Consider the following 27,490-nt stretch of genomic DNA (forward strand, 5'->3'; position numbering starts at 1 on the left):
AGTGGTGTGGTCGGAGAAAGAGGTTGACTGTGCATACTCAATCAACTACTCTGATATGTTTTAAATATTTCATGATCTATGTTAGCCTGCTTTCGACACCCAACATTTCAAAGTTTAAAAAAACTCAAGCTCCATGGGAAATTTCCTTAATCGCTTTTAGCAGATTATATTGATTTTGGGTTAACAATACCCTTGAGAAGATTATGTTGTAAAGAAAAAAAAAATTGAAGGTGAAGTATTGAACTTGAACCCTAAACTATAAAGTTATAGGTTCATAGTTCAAAATGTAGGTTGACCAGTTCAGGTCCAAATGCCCATGGTTCAAGATCACAAGTTCAATAGTGCAGGTTCAAATTCAATATCAGTTGCAAAAGGTTCAAGTTCAAGGTTCAAAAGTTCAAAAATTCAAAAACAAATTAGTTCGACCAACAATTCGTTTTTGTTCTTCAAACTTTCAGGTCAGAAAGTTATCGTATTGAACTTGAACCTCAAACCACAAAGTTCAAGTTCAAAGTTCAAAGTTCAACTTCACATTGGCCAATTAAAATAAATACAGGTCAATGTAAATCCAATAGTTCAAAGTTTAGTGGTTTGAGCTCAAAAGTTGAAAGTTCATGTCTAGAACCAAAATTCAACAGTTCAGAGTTCAAATCTCTAATCCAATTCAGAAGTTCAAAGTTCAAATTTCAATATGATAGTCTTAGAAAACTAGTCATAGTGTGGGGGCAATATCTCCAAATTTAATCGTTGGATTTCTCTCAATTTTGGATATGTTGTTGAGAGGTAAGTTTTCTAGATTCTCACAAGAGTGATGGAAAAATTTTATCCAAGGTAAAAGTTATTAATTAATGTGTATAGGCCTATCAAAACAAAATGACAATATTAAGTACATATTAAACTTGAACCTTGAACCACATAGTTCAAGCTTACTAGTTTGGAAGTGTAGATCCAAGTTCAGTTTCAAAATCCAAATGTGACTCAAGATATCCAAACCATGAATGAAGATGAAAATCAAAAGATTCAAAATTTTGGGTTTGTAGGTTTAGGATGTGTAGGTTCAGGTTTGCAGGTTCAATAATGCAATTTTAACAACAAGCTATAACTACATATTTTTAAAAACTCAAAAAATGGGTCCTATTGCGAGAGGCACATGTTTTAGCTCCACTATTGGATCTTTCTAATTTTTGGATATAATGTCCAAATTCAAGTTTTCTAATTAATAAATGATGAGATTCTTGTAATATGACACAATTCAAAAGTTATAATAGACTGTATGCAGGTCTATCAAACAAACCAACAACCATGCATTTGCTGAAGCAGAAAATAGTCATGTTGTCGGAGGCACAAATTTTAATCCTACCATTGGATTGAGCTAAATTTTGGATATGTTTGGGGAAACCTAATTATCTAAATTACCTCCAAGATGTTTTTCAAAATTCATCATAGAACAAATGTTATGAATGTTGGAGTGCAAAACTTTCTAAACTACCAATGACAATCATAAGATCATAACAACACTTAGTCATCAACATGTGCCACCTGTCCAAGAATACACAAGGGCTTATTTTTAATTGGGTAAACATAGTTTTTATTATCTTTATAATGGGTGAAATATTAAATTTGTAAGGAGATTATTCACGGGAATAATTAAAAGGATTTTCAAGAAACAGTTACCAGAATTGAAATGCAAGTGAAAGATGTTATTTATTGTGAAGTTTTCTACACAATGGGGCTTCTTCTTTTTCCCAAGAGTCTTGTGGCTACGAAATGGGGAAGAAGAATAAAATTTTATTAGTTGTAATAGGGAAATAGAGGAGAGTTGTTATATTTTTTGCAAACTGATAGTAATGGAAGGGATGAAATAATATTACTATTGTTTTGTTATGTTTTTTGCAATAAAAGGAAACATATGTATATGCCAGATCTTGAGTTTGGGATACTTATTTTTCTAGTTGGAATAGATCCCGTGGTCTTTTCTTTCCTATTTCAAATGCAGACATGTTTCTCATAGCTTGTGGAATGAAACATTTAATTTCTTTCATTTACCTTCTTATGTAAAAGCCTTAGTAAATGGTCTTACAACTATTTGTTGGTCTTCCTCTCCTTTTTCAGTTTGTAAATGTTATAATTGCATTTATCCCATAGTAATGGGTGAATGTTAGAAAGCCTTTGTGTCTTCTAGTAAAATAAATAACCAACCATTTAATTCATTATTTACAAATCTTTTTGGATAGAGTTGTACCTCTCAATTTAGAGGAGAGTTATCAATCTATGATAACTTGTTCAACTAGTAGTAGATTTTGTCCTTCTTTTAGGGTAATTTGAGTCTACTCTTTTCATTATTTTTTGAACGATAAATATGTTTACTAATAGATTGTTGGTGACTCTATTGGGGGGGACGAAAGAAAAGATTGGTACCTAATTTCTTTCCTTAGTCATTTTTCAGATATCTCCATGTATGTAGGATTGACGACTCTGTTAATATCATGTTCAATCCTGGAAGTATGAAAGAGGGGAAAATACCAAACCCTACCATTCAAGAATTCTTGGGATGGATGACCAAGTATTGTGTGATTTATGGGACTACTACAATAGTAGTATCTCAATGATTATTAGAATGAATGTAAGCATGGAGGATGATCATGTAGCTACACTAGTGTGGAGGAGCCTTTGTGTGAGGTTTCACACGTTGAAAGAGTTAGAAGAAGAAGAAAGCTTGTTGCAAGCTCATGGAAAGAGAGTAATACTACTTAGGAAATAGTTATATGTTGATGATGAGGGAGTTGTGGCTGTCCCAAAGTCTTTTTTCTCCCAAAAGTTTTCAGTCTTGAGTGATAAAGAAGTCCAACCATAGATGCAACTCGAAAGAAAGTCTACAATTGAAGATTTCAATAATGTGAAAGATCAAGATTTTAAATATTTTTGGAACATTTGCCTTCAAGGGGAGTATACATAAATTCAAAAAAAAAAGCTTCACCCATCTAAAGATCATTGCTCTTCATTCCTGCTTAAATGTGTACATGAGAAGTACCATGTCCTCAAGAATCTTCAGCAAGGGATGCACACTACAATTAAAAGAGATATAGAACTTGTACCTTGTATTTTCTCAAGTCTTGGTAAAGAAGATCTTGAGACACCATTGATTCATCCATCTCTATTTTTGGATCACATATAAATGAGAAGAGATTTGTATCATATTACAAATAGGAAGCATGGTACTTTTTCATCATGCATGGAAACAATGAGAAAAGAAAAGTCATCTACTTCTTCCCTAGGAAAGGAGTGGCTAGGAGAACAAGAAAATCCAAAGGCTCAAGTGATCATTTTTAGCCTAGCATCAAGATGCTCAAGATCAAAGGTGAACATCTTCATTCATAACAGTGATGAGTTCCAAAAGGGAAACCCCCTCACACACCCAAGTAAAGGAGGCACTTTCAAACCAATTGATATAACAAGTGAAAAAGAGAAAGAATTTTAAAAAATAGAAGATAAGGTTGCTCAAAGTAAGCATAATCTATTATACCTACCAATGGGTTTTTGTGAGGAGGTCATTATTAGAGACAACCCTCTATTCTAGACACATCAAACACCTACAAGATAGATGGATTGTTTCTTTTCTCTTGGAATAGAAAATGATGAGGTAAGTGTGAAACAAGGAGAGTATTGAGTTTTCAATGTAACATAGTCTCAAAAAATATTAAAGATTTTATCAAACATATTGCCTCACAAGGAATAAGTTATGCCCCAACTCTTCTCAACATTTGAGGAGAGAATTGCTCAAGTGTGAAGACTCCAGGTATCAATTGTTCTTGTTTCTCTATTTTTTATAAAAGATTTTCTAACTTAATAGTAGCAAAGAATGATGAAGTCATCTTAGTCAAGATTGACCCTATGCTTGAAGAAGCTTGTTTTTGTTTTGACGGTGTTCTAAATTCTAAAATTCCTTTTACACATGTTGGTCCCAAGAGTGTAGATACTGAAAATAATGCAATGTTTTCCTCAGGAGTGTTTGAGCATCCTTTGTTTTAGCTTGAAGTTGAAAAAGGTCTTGGAAGTTTCCTACAAAAGGCTAATGAAAAACCATAAATCTATGATGAAACATAGATCTTTTGACATGATGTTTTTCTTGCAAATTTCTTACGTACTATCCATTTGATTTTCAGTGTTGAAAGATAGTAGTTATGGGCTACTTCATTTGGATGCAATCCATTATTTCAGAGTGACTCATTCTTCTCTCATCTGATGAATGGTTTTGTGTAAGTACCTTTCTTTCTCTAGTCTTCATGATGGGAGTTTCCTGACAATGTGTGTATCTATAAGTATCTACCAGCTTTGCAAGTTTTGGCAGTGCATAGATTATCTTTCTTGGTGTTAGCTTTGGTTACTAGGTAAAAGTACAAAGTTGTATCACCTTTTAGGCTAACTTGTCAGAACGACTAAATTTGAGTATTTCTATCTAAAAATCTTTTTTTTTTAAAACACATGATCTCAATAAATTCATTCTAGCTAAGTTATATATAGTCTCACACTTTTCCAATTGGAAATGTCTATTAAATGCATGTTTTATACATCCAATTACTAAAGAAATAAAATTATTTCACAAAAGTGGCATTTCAATAACTCTAACTATTTTTAAAGATTTTTTTAAATAGTATGTAAACACCATTTTATAGTGCCTAGAGTCAAGAATATTCTCATGTAGAGTTTATAGTGTTTTAATTAAATATAGTATATTGCAATTAAAAAATTCTACAACCACGTATTTTAACACTTGAAAAGATGTTGGTTTTGATAAAGAAAGAAATATTAGATCATATCAAAAAAATCTAAAAATTATATGACGTTGTAGAGGAGAGAGTCCTCTTCTAGAATGTATAAATTTTCTCCTGGTTAGAATAGATTTGTTTTGAAAAATGTGGTGGGAGATGACAACTATCGATTTAAGGTGAGTTGAGATTTCAATCTTCATAAAAGAGAAATTATAGGCCTAAAGCCAATTTTTATTTTTGATTGTTCTAGATATATATGTTATCTATAACATAGTCAAAGATCCAAGGGAAATAAGTTTATTTCCATATAGTTTTGTGGTGGGAACTAGACCCCTAATTTTCAGAACCTAAAAAATTATCTATATAAAATAGGAAAATATATCAATTCTTATTCTAAATAATTATTAAAAATTATAATTCTAAACTTCATCCATTTCTACACATTTTATTCGTTTACTTCATTTTAAAATTCAAAATAATAATACCAATTTTATGTCATTGAAGGTGAATAGTTATAGTTTTGTTAGCCTTTTCCTTTACAAAAGGGTGACATAGGTTTATGCTTTTACCCTACTAGTTTTTGTGGTGTCAAGGTAGCTAGGTGTTTTTGGGTGTTCATCTTCTCTTCTATGCTCTTTGCAAGAAGCTTCTTGTTCTTTGTGCTCATTTCTATGACTTTGATCCCAATGGCTAGACATTGGTCTACTACCATGGATTTTTTTGATTCTCTATGTCCCTTACAACCCATGTCCCCATTCAAAGACAACTATTAGCTTGCTTTTAACACCCAACATTTCAAATTTTAAAAAAACCAAGCTCTATGAGAAATTTCCTTAATTGTATTTAGTAGATTATATTGATGTAGGGTTAACAATACTCTTGAGAAGATTATGTTGTAAAGAAGAAACATCAAACATGAACTATTGAACTTAAACCTTGAACTATAAAGTTCAAGGTTCAAATCTCAAAATGAAGGTTGGTCAGTTTAGGTTGGAAAGCTCATGCTTTGAGATCACAAGTTCAACAATACAGGTTTGAGTTCAATTTCAGTTACAAAAGGTTTATATTCGAGGTTCAAGTGTTAATAAATTAAAAAAAAAAAAAAATTGAACCAACAATTCAAAATTGTTGTTCAAACTTTCAGGTCAAAAAGTTATCATATCGAACTTGAACCTCAAACCACATAGTTCAAGTTCAAAGTTGAAAGTTCAACTTCACATCTACCAATTAAAATATGTAGGTCAACACAAATTCAATAGTTCAAAGTTCAATTGTTTGAGTTCAAAGGTTCAAAAAGTTCAAGTCTAGAACTAGAATTCAATAGTTCAAAGTTCAAATCTCTAATTAATTTTAGAAGTTCAAAGTTCAAATTTCAAAATGATAGTCTGAAAAAAATAGTCTTGGTGTGGGGGTAATATCTCTACTTTTAACCATTGGATTTCTCTCAATTTTGGATATGTTGTTGAGAAACAAAATTTCCAGATTCTCACCCCAGACATTGGAAAGATTTTATTAGAGATAAAGGTTATTAATCTCTAAGTATATAGGTCTATCAAAAAATATCGACATCTTCAAGTTCATATTGAACTTGAACCTTGAACCACATAGTTCAAGTTCAATGTTCAAATTTTCTGATTTAGAAGTGTTGATCTAAGTTTAGATTCAAAATTTAAATGTGACTCAAGATCCCCAAACCATGAATGTAGTTTAAAATAAAAAGGTTCAAAATTTTAGGTTTGCATGTTCAAATGTGTAGGTTCAAGTTCGCATGTTCGACTATTCAGTTTTAATAGCAGCAACCTTTGAGTAAAGATTTTCTAAAATTAAAAAAATGGATCCTAATGGGTGGGGGGGGTGGGAATGTTTTAGCAACACCATTGGATCTGTCTGATTTTTAGACATGTTGTCCAATATCAAGTTTTCTAAATAAGAAATGGTGAGATTTTGGTAATATGGCTAGATTCAAAAGTTATAATGGACTATATGTAGGTTTATCAAACAAACCATCAACCACAAATTTTCTAAAGGCAAAAAAATAGTCATGTTGCAGGAGGCATAAATTTTAATCCTACCATTGGATTGAGATTAATTTTAAATATTTTTGGGGAAACCTAATTATTTGAATTACCTCCAAAGTTTTTTTTCAAAATTCATCACAGATCAAACATTATGAATGTCAGAGTGTAGAACTATCTCAATTACCAATGACAGTCATAAGATCATCAACACTATGTCATCAACATGTGCTACCTACTCAAGAATATATATGGGCTTATTTTTAATTTGGTAAATGTATTTTTTATTATCTTTAGTAGCTTTAGAATGGGTGAAATATTAAAGTGATAAGAAGGAGATTATTCACGAGAATAGTTGAAAGGATTTTCAAGAAATGGTTACCAGAACTGAAATGCAAGTGAAAGATGTTATTTATTGTGACTCTTTCTACACAATGGTAGTTCTTCTTTATCCAAAGAGTCTTGTGGCTATGAAAGGGGGAAGTAGAATACAATTGTATTAATTGTAGTAGGGAAATATAGGAGAGTTATTTTATTTTCTACAAAATGATTGTAATGGAAGGGATGAAATAATATTACTATTGTTTTGTTATGTTTTTGAAATAAAAGGAAACATATGTATATGCTAGATCTTGAGGTCTAGATTCTTATTTTTCTGGTTGAAACAAATCTTGTGGTCTTTCCTTTCCTATTTCAAATGTAGTCCTATTTCTCATAGCTTGTGGAATGAAACATTTAATTTCTTTCATTTCCCTTCTTACATGAAAGGCTTAGTAAATGGTCTTATGGCTATTTGTTGGTCTTCCTCTCCTTTTTCAGTTTGTAAATCTTATAATTGCATTTATTCCATAGTAATGGGTGAATTTTAGAAAGCCTTCGTGTCTTATGATAAAAGACATAACCAACCATTGATTTCATTGTAAATATTTTTGGAGGGAGTTGTACCTCTCAATTTAGAGGAGAGTTATCAATCTATGATAACTTGTCTAACCATTAGTATCTTTTGTCCTTCTTTCTGAGTAATTTTTGTCAATTCTTTTCAATTTTTTTGAAGGATAAATCTGTTTACTAACAATCTGCATAATTGGCAAGTATTTCCTTGACATTCACAGGACTCATCACTTTTATTACATTCCCATCTACTCTCACAATCTTCACTCTTTTATCCTTCACAATGACACTCAAGGAATTAATATGCATGCTTAGTATTCTTCTTCCTCTTTTTCTCTAACGAGAATTACTCAATACATAATCATTTTTCCCAATATTGAAATGAAGAGGAGCGAATGATGATGGAATGATTATTGGTATCCCAAAGCCATTAAATAGTGATCACAAAAATGACCAGGTCTATACAGGCTTGCTTATCTCATTCCCTTATTAACTCATTCAACAAAGATGACACCTATCAAAATAAAATGAGCCCTTCAACCAACATTTTAAAGATAAATATTATTCATAGTCTAAGAAAAATTATGATGAATTCGTACAGTTACATGTCAATTTGATTAAAATAAGAATAAATAAATTATTAACATAGATTAAAAAGGGACACATACATAGTTTCATCAATCAAAAGATCTTGGAAAGGGGGTACAATCTTTTGATAGTGATTTATTGCTCATTAAAAAAAAATCTTTTAATACAATAATGACCATTTTAAACAAGTGGTTTGTTAGAGTTAGATTTATGATGACGAATTACAAGGCAAGGGATTTTATGATGATGATTTTAAATTGGAGCACATTTCCAATAAATATCATATCATTCTTTATGCCAAGAGTGGGTCTATAACCCAAGGCAAGATATGGTGGGATTTGCTTCAATCCCAAATGATGAGACTTTCTAACTCTTGATGACCATTTATAGGGAAAGGCTACTAAAAGGAGATGAGGTGTCATAAGGAGAATATTTTGTATTCCATTTTCACATGTGAAAATCCCAAGTGGAATCAAAACACCATAGCCTTTATTATTAATTTGACTTTTACTATTAGGAAAGAAAACATTTTCTTCTTGGTTTTTCTAGTAGCCTTGTTGAGGAGATGAAGAGAGTTGTTAATAACTCAATGATCAAGTTTGGAGATGATGAAGCCATGTAGAGTGCCAATCTATGCCTTCTTGTGTGTTAGATACTTCTAAAACATAGACCAACGCCCATGAGTCTAGGAAGGAGGGTGATATGGATGATTAGTGGACAGTTACCTCCCATGTTAGGATTTTAAACTTGGAAGATCAAAACGAAGGGATTGAGAAGAAAATGGAGGTCGAGGTTGATATTCTTGTAGGAGGTGACAACCATAAAGAGGAGAATAATTTGTAAAAGGCTATGTGAGGCCTCACCCCGACCCATCATAGCATAGACTTATTATTACATTTTGACATTCAAGACTTTGATATTTTGATAGCTATTCAAGACTTATATGGGTAGTTGATTGTTTTATCTATAGATTTTGATACTACAGTAGCATTTTACATTATGTTATGCATTGAGAACTTATTATTGTATGAACTGATCAAACACATATGCATGTAGTTTTAGGACATGATACTATTGGATTTTGACGCAATGCGAAATGTTAATTTGATTATGATAATTTATGATTTATGATTGATAGATAAATGCTAATTTGATTATGATGCTTTATGAGATAAATGATTATGATATGTAGAGAGACATTAATTTGATAATGATGATTTATGACATACAGATTTTGATATTTTAACATTTTGAATGGAATAATTGAAATGACTAGGAAAGAAAAATTTGTTGAATTATGTTAATATGGATTTCATAAAATTCAAATTATGTGTTATGATATACATTTTATAAGATCACCTTGGACTACTGATGCTCGAGTTTAATGTACAGGAAGTGGAACCATGGAAATTATTAGGGGAAACAAGTTCCAAACCTATGTGAACACAATTTAACCAAGGCAAATCTTTGGAAGATTCAAAAACCTCATTGTGAAAATATTTTATTTCATAATGTAAGTTTGTTTGTATGAAGGAATGCTTGATCATAATTTAGATGCATTAAGGACATGCCATGGTGATGTGGAATGTATTTTAATGTGTCACTTGGCACTTGTATTGGTCTATGTGTTGATGACATGTCATCTTGAGTGTTGGTCACAAGGTCACTTAATCTTGGTCCTTTCCTTTTCTTCCAATTAATGTTTTAGTACACCCATTTGGGAGAGTGTTAGGATGGGTCACCATCATATTGAATTTTGAATTCAAACTTTATAGGGGGTTTAGGAGGCCTAAATGGGATCCTAAAGCATTATTTTATTGATAAAAAGCCACCCAAATGGTAGTATAGCATGTTAGGGGCCTAAATTCAACCATGCTAGTGATTTGCTAACTTAGGGGACCCCTTAAACAATGCACTCTTGAACCAATTCGAAATTTGAAGTTTCCCCATGAGTGTACCCTCACCATTCCACTTGGTCAACTTTCTTTTTTTGAAGGAGCAACAATGTTAGAAAAAGGAGGCTTGATGTTCCTACTAAAAAAGGTTGGTAGAGGGTCTTTTTAGAGGGTGGTGACAAACTAGTGAGTTGTTCACCCACTCTCTAATTTTAGAGATAGTTAGGTTTTGGAGGGAGATTAAGGGAGCTCTACTACAACTATCCTTACCCTAGCTTGGACCAAGGTTGGTGTCTCAAAACATGCTTCTTTTTCATTTCTTTCTTTTAGCATGGTTAAGCAAATCTGCAAGTGTGAAGATTTATCAATGGAGTATGCATTGCGTTGTAAATCTCATGTTATAGACTTTGTCATGTGTGAAAGTGTTGTGTTCTTATTGCATTATGGATATTGATATTGTGTTGTGGCATTGTGAGAATGTGTGGTTTTCTTGAAGATTTCTTGGTTTTTTTTTTTTTGTTGGATTGAAATGTGAATGTGATTATGGGTGTGAGGGCTTCACTCACCCTTGTGGGAAGGGAAGAGAAGTCTAGGGTGAAGGGCATAGTTGGGATTGCATGATTAAGGACCTTGGAGTATGGGTTCCATTGTATGCCATTTTCATTCATATTCTGCCTTGGGGGTGATAAGGGGACAATGGTAAAGAAAGGAAGTAAATGAAGTATGGGTTTGAAGGAAGCTAAAGTTTTTCGTAGTGTGTGGTGGAGGATGTTTATGAAGCCCTGAAAGGGCATGACATTTGTTGAATTTTGAAGCCCCAAAAGGGCATGAAAGTTTCTTATGGCAGATACTTCTTATCCACATCCTGCCATACTAATTAGTAGTAGATACTTCTTATCCACATCCTACCATACTAATTAGTATCTCAAGGAGATCAAATCAAATATTAGTAGTAAAATTTTTTGTTCAACTTTATGATTTCTTAACTCATCTTTTAATCACATTTTGATCATGAGTAAGATGTACTATACCTACCATCTAACATGTGGTGTTCACTAAGTGAGTATTCATGCACATCAATAGGTCAATGAAACATAATCAAGTAATGCAATCACAATACATCTAATGCATCATCAAAGAATCAAGTAATGTAACCACGTTGCATAAAATTCAACATCATTTAAATCATCATGAATACAAGACATTCATACATAAATCATCAGTGTACTTCCTCAACATTGATCATCATAATGCTTACAAAGTCTTAGCAAAATTTTACATCCAAAAGTACTTACATCATAATACCTCAGTTAGCTCAAATTATATATATCAAATCCTACAATAGGAAGATCAATGATAGAAAATCCAGACAATCAAATGTGTCAAGCAATATTGACCCAAAGTTTGATATCTATAAAATAGTAAAACTAAATTTCCAACCCACATGTCGACTAAAGGGTTTAAGTTGAATGTGTAATAGCTAAGTCTATATTAGTAAGTTTATGTTGAACAATATATCAACTAAGAGTCCAAAATGCAATACAACCAAATTGACTAAATAAAAAGGAGTCAACAACTTTCTATGAAGACCATATTTTCATACCCATCTGCATCCTCATAGAAAGACCATATTTTCATACACTTTCCATATAGGCCAAAAAGTCAAATCAAGTTAGTCAAAAGTCATCTACAATTAGTTGAGTCAACAAGTAGATACAATATCTTCCAATTAAGTTTGCAATTTCATTCTATTTTCGAACATACATGTCAAAATGATAGGTGTAAATAAAATTACATTTCATAACCAATTATCGACCAAATTGTTGAACACAACATATCATCACATGACTATGCCATAAATGAAAATGTTAGAAGAAGTTGACCTATGTGTCCCACTTTATTCTATCGTATGTAAAATCATGTCCTACTAAGTAAATGCCACATTATCATTTGCAAGAATCACATAAATAAGAAAACTATAGCTTGATTAGTTAACATTTGTTTCACTACCATAATCAAGAATTAACAATAATTATCCATTTACAAATGTAACATGTGACATTATCCAAGGAATCCATCCATCAAATACATGATTTAATAAATATACGAAGTATAATGTAAAGCATCATACCTTAATGGACATCATAGACATCGAACATGGAACAATAAGGACATCATACAAGTGCAGTGTCATCTTATCCTATGATGAGCACCATTAAGTAAATCATCTAAGTATGCTCACCAATCACCTGCAAGGATTAGTAATCCTACTTTTATCAATTGAGTGACCTTAGGCCCTCATGCCTATTTTGTCACCATAGTGTGCTTAGCCAACATGTAAGCACGTGTTGTGATGTATGGCCTTTACGCCATTAAATCATCACATAATAAGGTAATTAAGTACATCTCAAATGACGAGAAAAACAATCAAATTGAGATGACATTTCCATTGTGATCTTCAGTCTCCAAAGCTATAGGACGTCTCCCACCTGCTTCCTAGGATGAAAGTATGGCCTAGGTGCTTTAACCTTTCCAACCACAGAGTGGATACTTTCCCTGAGATTCTTCCTAACATGAAGAATATCCCGACCCTAACACAAGAAGCCTAACTTCCTGAAACAAGATGGGTCGGATGGATCTGGTGTGATTGTGTAACATTTCTACATTGCAACCATGTGCCTAGTAGTCTAAACACAGAATGTAGCTGAGAAATAAAATAAACCATGTAACATTTTTACATTGCAACCATGTGCCTAGTAGTCTAAACACAGAATGTAGTAGTAAAACCAAATAAGCATAACCATGTACACATATATGCAATATTTGGATAACAAAATGGCTTGGCCAAGCACTTTCAAAATCTAGAATTACCTGTAGAAGAAACAAGAATAGACATGTATCCATTCTACAGAACTAGCAGATAGGGAAACTAAACATGAAGATATCCACCTATCTATCCCATAATTGCTACATTACACCCTTCCATGAAGGAAAGTACACAGCATCTAACCTTCCTTGTTTGTACACATTCGACACCCATAGTGGAAGGTAAGCTTTCCAAGATAATAAAAATAGCATAAGATAAATGCAAAAGGAAGAATGGTTTGTTCTTCACAATCTACTCCCTTGTACATCCTATCAATGCTCCACAATGAACGTCATAGATGAAATCACTTCCAAATCACAAGACTAGCAACATCAAAAATACGCGCACACACCCTAGCCACCTCAAGATCAAAGAAATCTTAAACAAGATTCATAATTTTTAAGTAAAAGTCCAAAAAAGAGATACAAACCAAAATAAAAGTGAGCAAGAGTCAAGTAAATAGATCACATAAGAAATTGGTGGCTTGGTGGTCACAAAGAACATAAAATCTCAAGCTAGTCCTTCATCACATCCAAGTTCATGAAATCGAACATAATAAAATGAAACCCAATTCACTTAAAGCACAATGACTCTCACTAGTCACCAAGAGGGAGTAGATGTTTTAACGAAACCTTGCATCCAAGGATCGCTAAGAACATAACTAAACTTCTCATGCATCATATGCAATTTATCTTGATAATCACACATTTCTAAATGCATAATGAAACATACAATACTTTTGCAAATGAAATCCATCTTCTTCCTACTTAGCATTTTAAGTTACTCAATGAACCTCATGAACCTGGCATAAAATAGAAATAAATTCTTGCACTACATGTGCATCACATCTAATTTATATTAAATAAAAAGATATTTTGCATTGCTATCACAAGTTGAATCTTTATTCGGTAGGCTCTCAGAGCCTAGTGCAAAAGTCAACCATCCTTTGACTATCTCAATAGTTCAATTTTAATACTCCAATATGCATAGTATACCATCACATGGTTTAAACTAAATATAATCATAAACATATGAGGTATGCAATTTACCAGTCATTCCATAAACTTTCCATTTGACAATCTTTTAAAGATTAAAATTTTTAACTCAAAATCATGAGATGCATATCCTTCTACGTCATAATAATCTTAACTAAGAGACACAACATGCAACCCATCTCATCAACTTATACAACATAGGGTAAACAAGTTGACTTATAGTTCTATGTTTAGCATAGTGAACTCAAGGCCCAAGTGTGGAACCAAGAGCTCTGATACCATATGTAAGAACTGCCCCTACAAAACCAATGCCACATCAGCAATTTCCAAAAAAGGTGGAAAATTCAATGAGAGTCAAAGTCTTCTGAATATTGACTAGTCAACATGAGTTGATTAACTATCATTAACTTTAATTAATTGATACATATACTTATATGCTCAAATTAAAAGAAATTGTAAATTCGTTACCATATTACCCAACACTAGATACCAAATACCAGGTGGTATAACCATGACAACCAAGTTGAAAAGAGCTCCAAAACTTGTCTAAGAACACAAGGGTGAGAATATTGTAGGAGTTCTTTACCACCCTACCACAAAGCTATTAAGCTTCCACAGAATCTTTCCTGACATGAAAGATACCCAGCCCGGAAATAAGATAGTCTAATGAAGTAAAACCAAGAGAAGTAATAGAATTGTGGTACACAATAGTGTCAGGAATAGTATCGATCAACACGATAACCAAACAACAAGATAACCAAATAACATTTTTATAGTTATCATTTCAAAATCCATTATTTATGATAAGTAGAACATAACAAGGTTTATTCATCTTTGAGTGCCATACTCCATTCACATACAAGGATAAAATCATAAAGTTCTTTAACCAAGGATCAATTAATTGCAGCATTTTAATGCATCTTTAGCAAGAAATTTTAATCCAACTTCCAAGTATTACCATCAATTCTCTTTTTACGCATGTGATACATACACATAGGTTAAGCCAATCATATAGTCTACTAATAAAACCATTTCCCCCTCAATTAGCAATCATAGTATGTTATCCTATCTTAAATTTCCTCTCATAAAACATAATTACACAAGCAACATGACACCATTACTTTCCACTATGCACTATCCACATATAAGCATACAAGTAAATCAACATTGCTAAGAAGTGCATACCCTTGATGCTTACATTCAGTCTAAGCCATTACGCATGGTGTTCAATCTTTGACTAGTCATCAAAATTTAAAACACATTTTATATCCTGGAAAAAGTGTACTCCATTTTACATGAATATTCATCTACAAAAGGACATCAACCATTTCGAACTTCCAACATTGTAAAATGGAAAAGAAACCCTCTTTTCTTCCATCTTGAGTGTATCAAGATCAATAGTGGTTGATTCTGTGATCTAGAAATGAGTTTAATTCTAAATAAAAATATTATTAATATAGGGCACAACTTAGCTGTTTACTTTACGTTGTAAAGATATTTCCATAACCTTTGGTGAATAGTTGTGAGCCTCGAATATCAAAGAAGCTCTACAAACACATTGTGGTTTAGGTAAATGTTAAGTCTCGTAGTTACATCCTATAAAATTTACAGTGATCTGTTAATATTTCACCGTTACAAGGAGCATCACTGAACACAATGCATACCTAAATGCATTGTGTAGTCCTGTCTGAATGCAAAATACATTCAAATAATTAGAAGGAGCCCTATTGACCTACATGGGGTAAGGTCTAGCAAATTAAGGAGGATGGTTAACTCTGTTTCTATAAATCCCAATCTTCACAAGCGAATCCAAGAAGATAAAATGATAGAATTCTACCCACCCAGTTTTCTATTGAAGTATCATCAAGGCAGGTCTTTCTGTAGTTAAAGTCTATTGAGTATTAAAAGTTAAATCTTTTAAATGACCAACACAAAATTTGAATCTACGCCCTTGATAGAGAACATTACTTCTAAAAAGGTTTTTCCCTCATTTAAAACAATCATGAGGGGTCCATTCCACAGACTTTATCCTGATGATCCAAATATTTTTAGACAAACATACACATAGATGGGTAGTTTATCTAGCATTTGTAGACCAAAATAAATTTCACAGAGCTTAAAATGTATCTAGCATTTGGATTAAATCAAATAGAGGAACCTGTGAATTGAAGCTTGCTTGGTGCCTTGCCCTCCAAGTGCCCCTCTCGTCCTTCCAAGTCTCTCCTCTGCATTCATGGTGATCTCTGCAACATCCAACAGTCAGCTTCTCACCGACAAACTGTGTGCACTCTGGCATCTGCATCTCTCAAACTCTTGCAAGCATTCGCAATGATCTTTCAAAAATGGATAATAATGGGTGCACGGTAGTCTACAAAAATGCCTCTCTCACCTTTAATGCCCTCCTTAAATCTACCTATTATAGCTTTCCAATGTAGAATCCGTCTGCTTGTTTCTGTAGTAACCAGGAGGAATGCAAAGACACTTTCTGCAACACTTTTGACAAAGAAACATGCACGGCTTCCTATACTGACTCTGTGAGCACCTGTTATTGCATGCTCCTGGCATTGGGCTTGGCATAGACTACTGGATCCATATTTGACCTTCTAAACCTCAAAGCTGGTTGCTTGAGTTTTCCCCCCCTTGCCTTTAACTGTTCCTACGAGGTCCAGATGGCGAACAACACAACCAAAAGCAATACTAACTTGAGTCGCGCCATTATTTTAGCTTCTTCAGTTGTACCCAATTGTAGATATAGAAAGTGTTTCGTGTTTTCAACGAAGAAAGAGGATGTTTTTTTTATCGCTTCAAAACTAACGAATGTCCATAACATAGATAGGTTTTATATCTCACCAAGAACTATTAAAACCGTTAGGGTGCTCAGTTTCAATTCTAGTGATTAGAACTAACTCCTTCCTAACAACTCCATACGGAATTTAAATTCTTATTTATTAAGTTATTGACAAAGTAACAGGTGGCAATGAGAACCAACTTATTCGAGTAAGGAGAGCGGGCACTGGCTAAATAGCCACAAAAATGCACTGGGCTAGCCAGTGCTGTTACACTTTCGTCCGTCAGATCTGTCCTATCTTCCCATGATGCCCATCCCCTCGACTGGTGTGCCCTCTGTGCTTCTATGCCCTCTCAGGTGACGTGCAGTTTCAAACTCTGCAAAATCTGCATGCTGCGTATGTGAATCACATGAATCAATTTTGTAGAGTTTCAAACTATATATGATAATAAACTATAAACTTAACGTACTTGAAGCATATAAGATTTATCATAAACTATAATAACAACTATAAACTTTCTAATAATATTTATCATAAATTAATATATATATATTATTATTATTATTATTATATGATTAATTATATTAAAATATATATATATATATATATATATATATATATATATATATATATATATATATATATATATATATATATATATCAACTTAATAATATAATATTATTATTATCATATTATATTATATTAATAATATATTATCTTAATATTAATATGATTAGTTATTAATATAATATTAATTAGTTAAGTTTAATTATCTATTAAATTAATAAATTAATGTATTTATTGATCTAATAATTAATAATATTATTAATTAACTATATTAAGTTAATCTTATAGTTGTCATTATAATAATTATAATTTATATAATATATTAATAACTAATTTTAATATTGTATTATAATATTTAATTTGGCATGGATTTTACAAATTTATAGAAATTTTAATCTTTGGCATGGATTTGTCAAGATTTTGGTTCTAATTAGATTAAAATGTACCGTGAAAAGTGTACCAATTAGAACCAAAATCTTGGCAAATCATGCCAAAGATTAAAATTTCTATAAATTTGTAAAATCCATGCCAAATTAAATATCATAATATAATATTAAATATAATTATTAATAAGTTAATAATATTAAAACTATAATATGTATAACTTATTAATATATTATATAAATTATAATTATTATAATGACAACTATAAGATTAACTTAATATAGTTGATTAATAATATTCTTAATTATTAGATCAATAAATACATTAATTTATTAATTTAATAGATAATTAAACTTAACTAATATTATATTAATAACTAATCATATTAATATTAAGCTAATATATTATTAATATAATATATAATATGATAATAATATTATTATATTATTAAGTTGATATATATATATATATATATATATATATTTATGATAAATATTATTAGAAAGTTTATAGTTGTCATTATAGTTGATGGTGGGAAAAGTACCTAGGGTACTTAAAATTTTTAAACTCATGTGTCAGAACCAAAGTTACTATTCCAAATAAGAAGAAATTGTATAAGCACGTGATCCTATGCTAGGAGCTCGAATTTCAGAATAAGGGATTAAGTAAATAAAATAAAACAATACCTAGCAAGTCGACCCATCATATCTGAACTCTATCTTGCTCATAAAATCAATTTCCATGATTATAAATCTAACATGATGTCAGAGTCCCTTTTTCCATGGTGTCTTGTTGGGCTTGGTAGAAAGGGTTGCCCACCTAGAATGTCATGCCTGACCACTACTTAGGGTTTTTCTGCATATTAAAATTTTACTGTTTGAAGTATCTTTTAGATGTTATGTTGTTTCATTTGCAGAACTTGGTTAAGGTAATGTCCTTGGGACATGTGACTATTGCTGATAATTTAAGAACTTTATCTACTCTCTGAAGTAGTAAGAATTAATGTCTAATTCTCTAGTTTTGTTACTTTTGTGTAAAGACATTAGATAAAATATTTTAGATAAAGCATTTGAAAAGTTTTAAATTAAATACAGGTTTACATATTATATTTCATGATTGGAAATAGTTTATGTTACCATAATTCAAATTCTTTATAACAATATTAATGTTAGTACGTGGCTTATTGGACATTAGCAGAGTTTATGAATGATTTAATTACGATTAATGCATTTTCTTTGTTAAGTTTAGTTTAGCATTGTTGCATAGGAGTTAAGAATTTATATACTTCTTCATTCATCTAACTTTATGATGGAAAGTTGTATATGTTATCTTCACTTGTGTTATAAATAAAAATAAAACTAAGTTGGATTTGGTTAAAACAAATTCCATTTGTTTTAAAAGGGGTTTAATAACCCGTGGCTTTCATAGAATACATATATTTTGTTGATTAAAGGATTTAATTTCCCTAAAACCCTAAAGGGTTTTGAATGCAATAACTTAGGGAATTATGCATTGCTTTTAAAAGCCAACTTTGGTAGTGGCTTTGAATCTGTCGTATACATGACTCTGAGCAGAATTGAAGTGCATTGAACGTGCATTATAGTGAGGCCATTAAGGCACTAAAGTTCTTGGTTGTCCATGTCAATTGTGAGTTTGGTTCCTATGGAAGTATTGCCAGCAAATTGGCCTTTTTTCTCTGTGAAGTGTTACATCTGTGTTCTTTTGCTGAAGAGATGACAACATGAAGGGTTTCAGTTGGAAGGAGAAACTTTCTTATGGAGAAAAAAATGAGCATGGTTAATTTTCTGATAGCAAGATTTTCCATTGCTTTTCATTTTAGTCTCTTCTATATCATGGATGTATGCTGGTTAGATAGTGTTCTTAGTGTGGAAGTGAGGTTTGATTTGGCGATTCGGGCTTTGGAGCAAGCGCTGTTGAAGATCTTTGTGTCAAGTGTTGCCATTTACTGTGTCTCAAGTAGGGGCTTTCTCTATCCCTTCTTTCTCTCTTACTACATATTTAATTTTAAAATAGGAATGTTAGGACTATGATTCAATAATGTTTTGAAGTATATTTGCGTAATCAACTCTCGAGCCTAGAAGTAGGCATGGTTCAAAAATGTTTTTCTTAGCAATGTTTGTTCCCATACTCGAGGGAGGTTATGGAAGTATGCTTGGGTAGCATGGATATGTTTGGGCTTTGTTAGTTATTGTCAAATAGCCCACAGTTGTCAGTTTCATATAGCCAAACTCTGTGTTTAACATATCACTGTGATTAATTAATATGAGAATGTAAATTTCTTTTGGTTATGTTGTGTGCAAATGGGTTTTTACTATGTTATATGCATCTTGGAGATCACTCTGTATTGTGTACCTATGGATGTTATCAATTTTGAGAATGTGTCTCGAACAGTGTTAATGAGGTTTGGTCTGGTCTTTTAGTCAAATGGTTTGCATTTGATTATGGTACAGTTATTTACCTTAGTATCACATACAAGTTTAGGGTATAACGTTATAGCAAAACTATGGATTAAAACTTTAGTTGAACACGATTTAAAACGACTATTATGTATTAAAATGTAGCTAAGTTAAAAACATCTTTAGTCTATGACATAGACATTTTTTCATACAATTTGAAATCAAACAAAAGTAATTGTATTGGGTTGTACTTAGTAGAGTTTTGGGGTTATTCTTGCATAGCTAATTTCATTGTTCTAAGTATGTATTTGGATGTTGAAATCTCAGTTACAATGATTATATCAAACAATACCTTGTAGCAACGGTTAGGATAATTTGATGGCTTCAACATTTTGTTAAACAATTACCTTGAAATATAAATGAAGATAGATTTGAGTTGTAATAGCATAATTATTGTTATGTTAATGATCTTATTGTGAGACTTAAATTGAATAGTCGAAAATTCTTGAGAAGAAAGATTTTTATGTGAATTTGGAATTCTGTTAAAAAAAGTTTTTGTTTGACGCATTTTGTAAACAATTGGTTATACTATTGATATGGAACTTTAGGTTGTAATTTGATTGGTGAGAACAGACAGTAGAAAACTTGTCAATAGTATTAGCCGATTCCTATTATACATTTTCAAAGGATTTTGTGATCTGATTGTTTTCGATTATTGACAGAGAATGACATTATGATATGGTGTCTAATTTGTATCTTCGAAAGCTTAGTGTAGTTAGAACAGAGTAATGACATATTGTTAAACAGTTGTGTAGAATTTTGAAAATATAACATGAGAGCTTTTCGTAAAACAAAATAATTTACATTTGGATAATGTAATATATAGATAATAAAACGACATCATTGTTATTGATCTCTGTATAGGCATTGACTGAATCTAGACGATAGGAAATTTGTCAATAATACTATAATTAATAAGAATGATTTCATTAGCATTTATACATTTCTTTGAAATAAAATGTTATGAAATAGATATCTTTTATTCAAAAGATGTATTATGTTATATATTTGAATTCAGAACTGTTTAGAGTTCATTATTGAAAAGAAAAGTTGTTTTCAAATAAAAGGTGAATTTATGATATATGTTTGATGAAATTTCATTGTTATCATAATTACTTTAATTTTACTATCTTGTTATTCCAAAGGATAAGTATAGATTGTTATGATACCAGGGTTAAATAGTATAGTACTAAGATCAGTAAATATCATTAAGTTAAGAGGTCAGTTTAATTGTATTTACAGATTCTTAATATTATAGTATTTGATTTTGTTGTTATAGTAGTCTAAAATTTACCTTGGAAATAGGAAAAGTTTAGATGTGTTCGAATAGATTAAAGGATGTAGTATCATGTTGAATACTAAATTATATCTGTAGCATGCACATTCTTAGAAAATATGTTTGAAGTGTGTTTAAGAATAGCTGTGATGAACATTTATCGAGGTGGCTGAATACGGTTTATCTTATTCAGTAATTTAAATTCAGTGATAATATTAAATGAAATTGGGTGGGTTAATTACATATTAATAGATAATTAGCCTTATCTGTGACTTAAACCTATATGGTTAAGTACGGAGAACAAGGCATTTCTCTATTCTGTCATTGACAAGTATAATAGAGAAACCCGTTATGTGTTGACTATGAGCATACCATACATCGATGCAGTATCTTAGTGCCATAACAATGACACCTCAGTATATATATGTTTCATTTACATATTATTCTTAGTGTGAGTTTAATTCTGCAATAATGAGTAAAGGTATACTTCTTGCATATTGATTTTGGAATTGCATTGTGTTATAGTTAAATAGATATCTGCATTATGGTTTTGTTTATGTTTGGACTAACATGCATGCAGATGGATTACGTTTTTCTACTCAGTGTGTACTAAGCCCTCTTTTTTTTTGTGTTGCATCCTGTGTGTTTCCAGGTGCTTCGAGTTTACAAGTAGCTAAAGATGCTTATTGAAGTTCTTCTTGAATCTTTATTCATTTTCTTGTAGGGTCAATATTTTGGACATAGACATTTAAGGATGAGATTGTACTCCATTATTGTATTGAACTCAATATGTTTTAGAATCTTTTTGGAATCATATTTGGATGATGTTTACTTGTATTTTGAGGTTTTCAGATTGAGAATGGTTCAATCTGTGTACTTGTACTTGTATTAAGTGGAGTTATTAAAAAAATATTACGTACTTTGTACTTGTTATTGGTTTCATTATTTATTGGTTTTGTTAGTAGTATTGTTACATTTGGTATCAGAGCGAGGTTTGAATAACTAGGACTCTTGGGGTATAGGGTTTAACCCGTTATCGATGCATATTAATAGATTTTTTGTTTTTAGGTTACTATCATGCATCCCATCACTAGAGGAATTTGAGGACATGGTATTCCTAAGGATAACCTTGCTGGCAGAGGTCGAGGCAGGGGCAGGGGCAGTGGTAGAGTTCTTAGGCACCATAATTTTGCTGGGAATGATCAGTTTGATCAAAATGCTAGGGTTGGAAACAACCAAAATAATCAGGCAGATCAAGCTATGGTACTGCAGAGGATACTGGAACATCTTGATAATATTAAGGCTAATAACCAAATTCTTTGTGAGGGAGTGAATGATAGGAGACCTCTTGTGCAAGGTATTAACCTTCCTATCGAGGAAGATCCAGTGGCAAGAACTCAGCTCAAGGATCTTTCCAAGATGAAAGGACCGTTATTCTATGGTATGAAACAGGGTACAGGGGCAGAAGCTTGGCTGCTGAACATTGAGCAATGCTTTGTCTTACATCGTTACTTGAGTAATATGAAGGTAAGATGGAAAATTATGCATTTGAGAGGATTTGGTTCCTTGTGGTGGAAGTAGGAGTAGGAGACGCTGGGAATTGATATCTCTCTAGTAACTTGGGAGCTCTTTGTAGAGCGATTCAAGGAGAGGTTTATGTCAGAATATTGGCGTCAGGCCTGTGCAGAGGAGTTCTTTTAGATTGTGCAGTTTGGCTCTATAGTGGAAGCTTATGAACGTAGGTTCTACGAGCTTAAGAAGTTTTCTAGGTGGGCTGAAAATGATAAGGCCATGATACAACACTTCATCAGAGGACTTTTGCCCAAGATTTGGGAGGAAGTGAGAACTTTTTGACCTATTACTATGCAGGAAGCTTCGGAGTGAGCAAAGCTAATTGAGATGAAGTCTGGATATCATGGGGCTTCATACAAAACCAGCATGAATCCACCTACTTCAAATGTTAGTAGGAATCAAAAGCGTCCACAAGGCAATTTGAAATCAGGATTTTCTGGTGGGAAATTCAAGAAGAGAAAGTTCGGTAAGAATTCCAAGGGTTCAGAACAGCCTAAACCATCTCAACCACCTCAGAGTGTGTAGAGTAATAAACCATTTCCTAATCCTTCTAGTCAGAATATGGGATTTAGGAAATCTATTGAGTGTTTTCATTATGGTCAGTTGGGTCGTTACCAGTCTCAGTGCCCTAACTGGGACAAGCCGAAGGTTGGACCTAAGCCAGCTAGGTCTGAAGAGATAGTTGGTGATTCTACCAAGAACCATCGTATCTTTGCAACCCTGGATCAGAAGCAGGCCAAACACCAGAATACGGTTATTGAAGCTCTAGGTAATACTCAAGGTATGAAAGTATCTATTTTATTTGACTTTGGAGCTACAGACTCATTTATTTCTTCTGCTTTAGTTGCAAATAGTGGTATTCCTGTGGTTAGGGCAAGGGACAGATGGCAAGTGGAGTTAGCATCAGGATCTAAGGTGAATGTTGATATTGTTTCTCTTGACTGTAAAATTCATATGAAAACTTTCACTACTTCAGCGAACCTTAGGGTTATACCTTTAGGATCATATGACATAGTTTTGGGTATGGATTGGTTAGAACAGCATCAAGCAGTTTTTGATTGCAAGGATAAGTCAATCAGTTGTGTTGATGATCTTGGATTAGTTAGAGCTATTGTGGGAATCAAGAGACCCATCTCTTTGTGAATAATTTATGCCAAGCAATTGGCAAGGTGTGCTCGAAAAGGCTGTAATTTGTTTTCCATATTGGTAAACGACTTAAATGATTCCTTGGATAGGGGTTCTTTTCACGATCATCCAATTTTGCAGAGTTTTTCGGATGTATTTGTTGAAGAGATTCTGGAAATAGCTCCGAGAAGAGAAATTGATTTTCGAATCGATTAAGTGCCAGGAACGGAACCAATTCCCAAGACTCCTTACAGAATGACAGCTCAAGAGCTGGTTGAACTTAAATTTTAGTTGGAGGAGCTTTTGGAGAAAGGTTTGATTCGTCCTAGTGTATCACCTTGGGGTGCTCTGATAATTTTTCTCAAGAAGAAAGATGGCTCTTTAAGACTTTGTATAGACTATAGACAGTTGAACAAGGTCACTATTAAGAATAGGTATCCTTTGCCTAGAATTGATGACTTGTTTGACCAGGTCAAGGATGCCCGAGTCTTTTCGAAGATTGATCTAAAATTTAGGTATCATCAACTTAGAATCCAAGAAGCTGATATTCATAAAATAGCTTTTCACACCAGGTATGGACACTATGAATTCATAGTAGTACCTTTTGGGTTGACAAATGCACCTTCTGTCTTCATGAGTCTAATGAATGGTGTGTTTAAAACTTACTTTGACAAGTTCGTAGTGGTTTTTCTGGATGACATTTTAGTGTATACTAACTCTGTTGAGGAAGATGAGCAGCATTTAGGGCAAGTTTTGGAATGCCTTCGTAGGAACAAACTGTATGCTAATCTTGAGAAGTGTAAACTCTTCAGATCGAAGATTTGCTACTTAGGACATATCATTTCAGGTGATGGAATTTTTGTAGATCCATCCAAGATTCAGGCTATTGTTGATTGGCCAGCACCTACAAATGTGTCTGAGGTTCAAAGTTTCATGGGTTTGGCAAGCTATTACCATAGATTTGTGTCAAACTTCTCCAAAATAGCGCATCCTATCACATCCCTTCAGAGAAAAGGGAAGAAGTTTGTGTGGACAGTAGAGTGCGAGGTAGCATTTCAAAAACTTAAGAAATGTTTGACCAGTGCACCAGTTCTGGCAGTCCCAGATTCTACTAAGGAGTTCGTGGTTTTGCACTGATGCATCTTTGGATGGCATAGGAGCAGTGTTGTTGAAGGATGGATGTGTTATTGCTTATGAATCCAAAAAGTTAAAGAGTCATGAGGTGAATTACCCTACTCATGATCTCGGACTTGTTGCAATTATGCATGCGTTGACTAAGTGGTGGCATTTTCTTTTGGGTCAACATTTTGAGCTACATTCTGACCATCGAAGCCTTCAGTATCTTTTCACATAACCAGACCTCAATGCTAGGTAGCGAAGATGGATGGAGTTCCTATGTGAATATGACTTTGAGATTAAGTATGTGCAAGGGAAAGAGAACGTGGTTGCTGATGCACTTAGCAGAAGGCGACATGTACTATCTTCTTTGATCTTAACAGTGGATTGTAGGGATAAGATTCTTCAGAATATTTCTATAGATCATTGGTTTTAGGATGTTAAGACTATTATTGATAGTGGCAGCATCTTAGAAGGGCATTTTGAGGGGTATTTAGTGAATCTTTAAGGTTTCCTGTTGTATAGAGGGAGTGTATACGTTCCTGTGTTAGGTGATTTGAGAAATCTAGTTATGTTGGAGGCTCACAAAGCACCATATTCTGCTCATCCGAGAGTCAAGAAAATGCTTGCTGACATTAAGCCGCATTATTATTGGCCTGGAATGAAGAGAGACATAGCAGATTTTGTGGCTTGATGTTTGGAATGTTAGCGAGTTAAAGCTGAACATCAGCACCTTGCAGGATTATTACAGCCACATAGTATTCCAGAATGGAAATGGGACACCATTTCTATAGATTTTATAACTGGATTGCCTGTTATAGCTCGTAGGCATGATGCTATTATGGTGGTTGTAGATAGATTTTTGAAGGTTTCTCATTTTATTCTGATTAGATCATCCTATACTGCAGCAACTGTTGCCAAAGTATATATGGAACAGATAGTTAAGTTACATGGAATTCCTAAAAAGATTATTTCTGATAGGGATCCAGTGTTTACTTCATCTCTTTGGAGATCCATGCAGCGAGAGTTAGGTACTCAACTAAATTTTAGTTCAGCTTATCACCTAGAAACAGACGGGCAAATTGAACATGTCAACCAGATTCTAGAAGACATGCTTAGGATGTACGTAATGGACAGACAAAATAAGTGGGAAGAGTATCTACATTTGGTAGAATTTGTGTATAATAATGGATATCACAGTTCCATAGGCATGGCACCATTCCAAGCATTGTATGGTAGACCTTGTAGGACACCTCTCAGTTGGGACAATTTGGAAGACAGGGCTCTTTTAGGACCTGATTTGTTGCAAGATTTGGAGTAGCAGGTGAAGAGGATCAGAGAACACCTTATTATTACTCGGGATAGATAGAAGTATTTTGATAAGCATAAGATTAACTGTCAATTCTTGGTTGGTGATAAAGTATTTCTCCGGGTAAGGCCACGTAAGAGTCCAATTTGATATGGAAAGGGTTCCAAGTTAGCACCACGATTTGTAGGTCCATTTGAAATTCTGCAATGGATTGGACCTGTTGCCTACAAACTTGCCTTGCCACCAAGTCTTTCATGTGTACATAATGTATTTCATATTTTAGTATTACGTAGGTATATACCTAATATTGCTCAAGTGCTTGATTGGAAAAATTTGCAAATTTTGGATGGTCAAATCATGTTGGAACTAGTACAGATCATGCAAAGTAGAACTTTGAGTTTAAGAGGAAGAGAAATAAAGTAGGTAAACGTCCTATGGGACCCCAATGATGAATCATCTGCTACCTGGGAGGAAACTGATATGATGAGAGCAACTCATCCGCACTTGTTTGCTGACTTCTAGGAGAAAGTCGAAACCTAGAGGGGGAGGGTGTCATGCCTGACCACTACTTAGGGTTTTTCTACATATTAAAATTTTACTGTTTGAAGTATCTTTTAGATGTTATGTTGTTTCATTTGTAGAACTTGGTTAAGGTAATGTCCTTGGGACATGTGACTATTGTTGATAATTTAAGAACTTTATCTACTCTCTGAAGTAGTAAGAATTAATGTCTAATTCTCTAGTTTTGTTACTTTTGTGTAAAGACATTAGATAAAATATTTCAGATAAATCATTTGAAAATTTTTAAATTAAATACAGGTTTACATATTATATTTCATGATTGGAAATAGTTTA

This window comes from Cupressus sempervirens, chromosome 10 (genome assembly GCF_028749045.1).
Source record: "Cupressus sempervirens isolate cs-2001-9-10 chromosome 10, ASM2874904v1, whole genome shotgun sequence".
Lineage (NCBI taxonomy): Eukaryota > Viridiplantae > Streptophyta > Pinopsida > Cupressales > Cupressaceae > Cupressus > Cupressus sempervirens.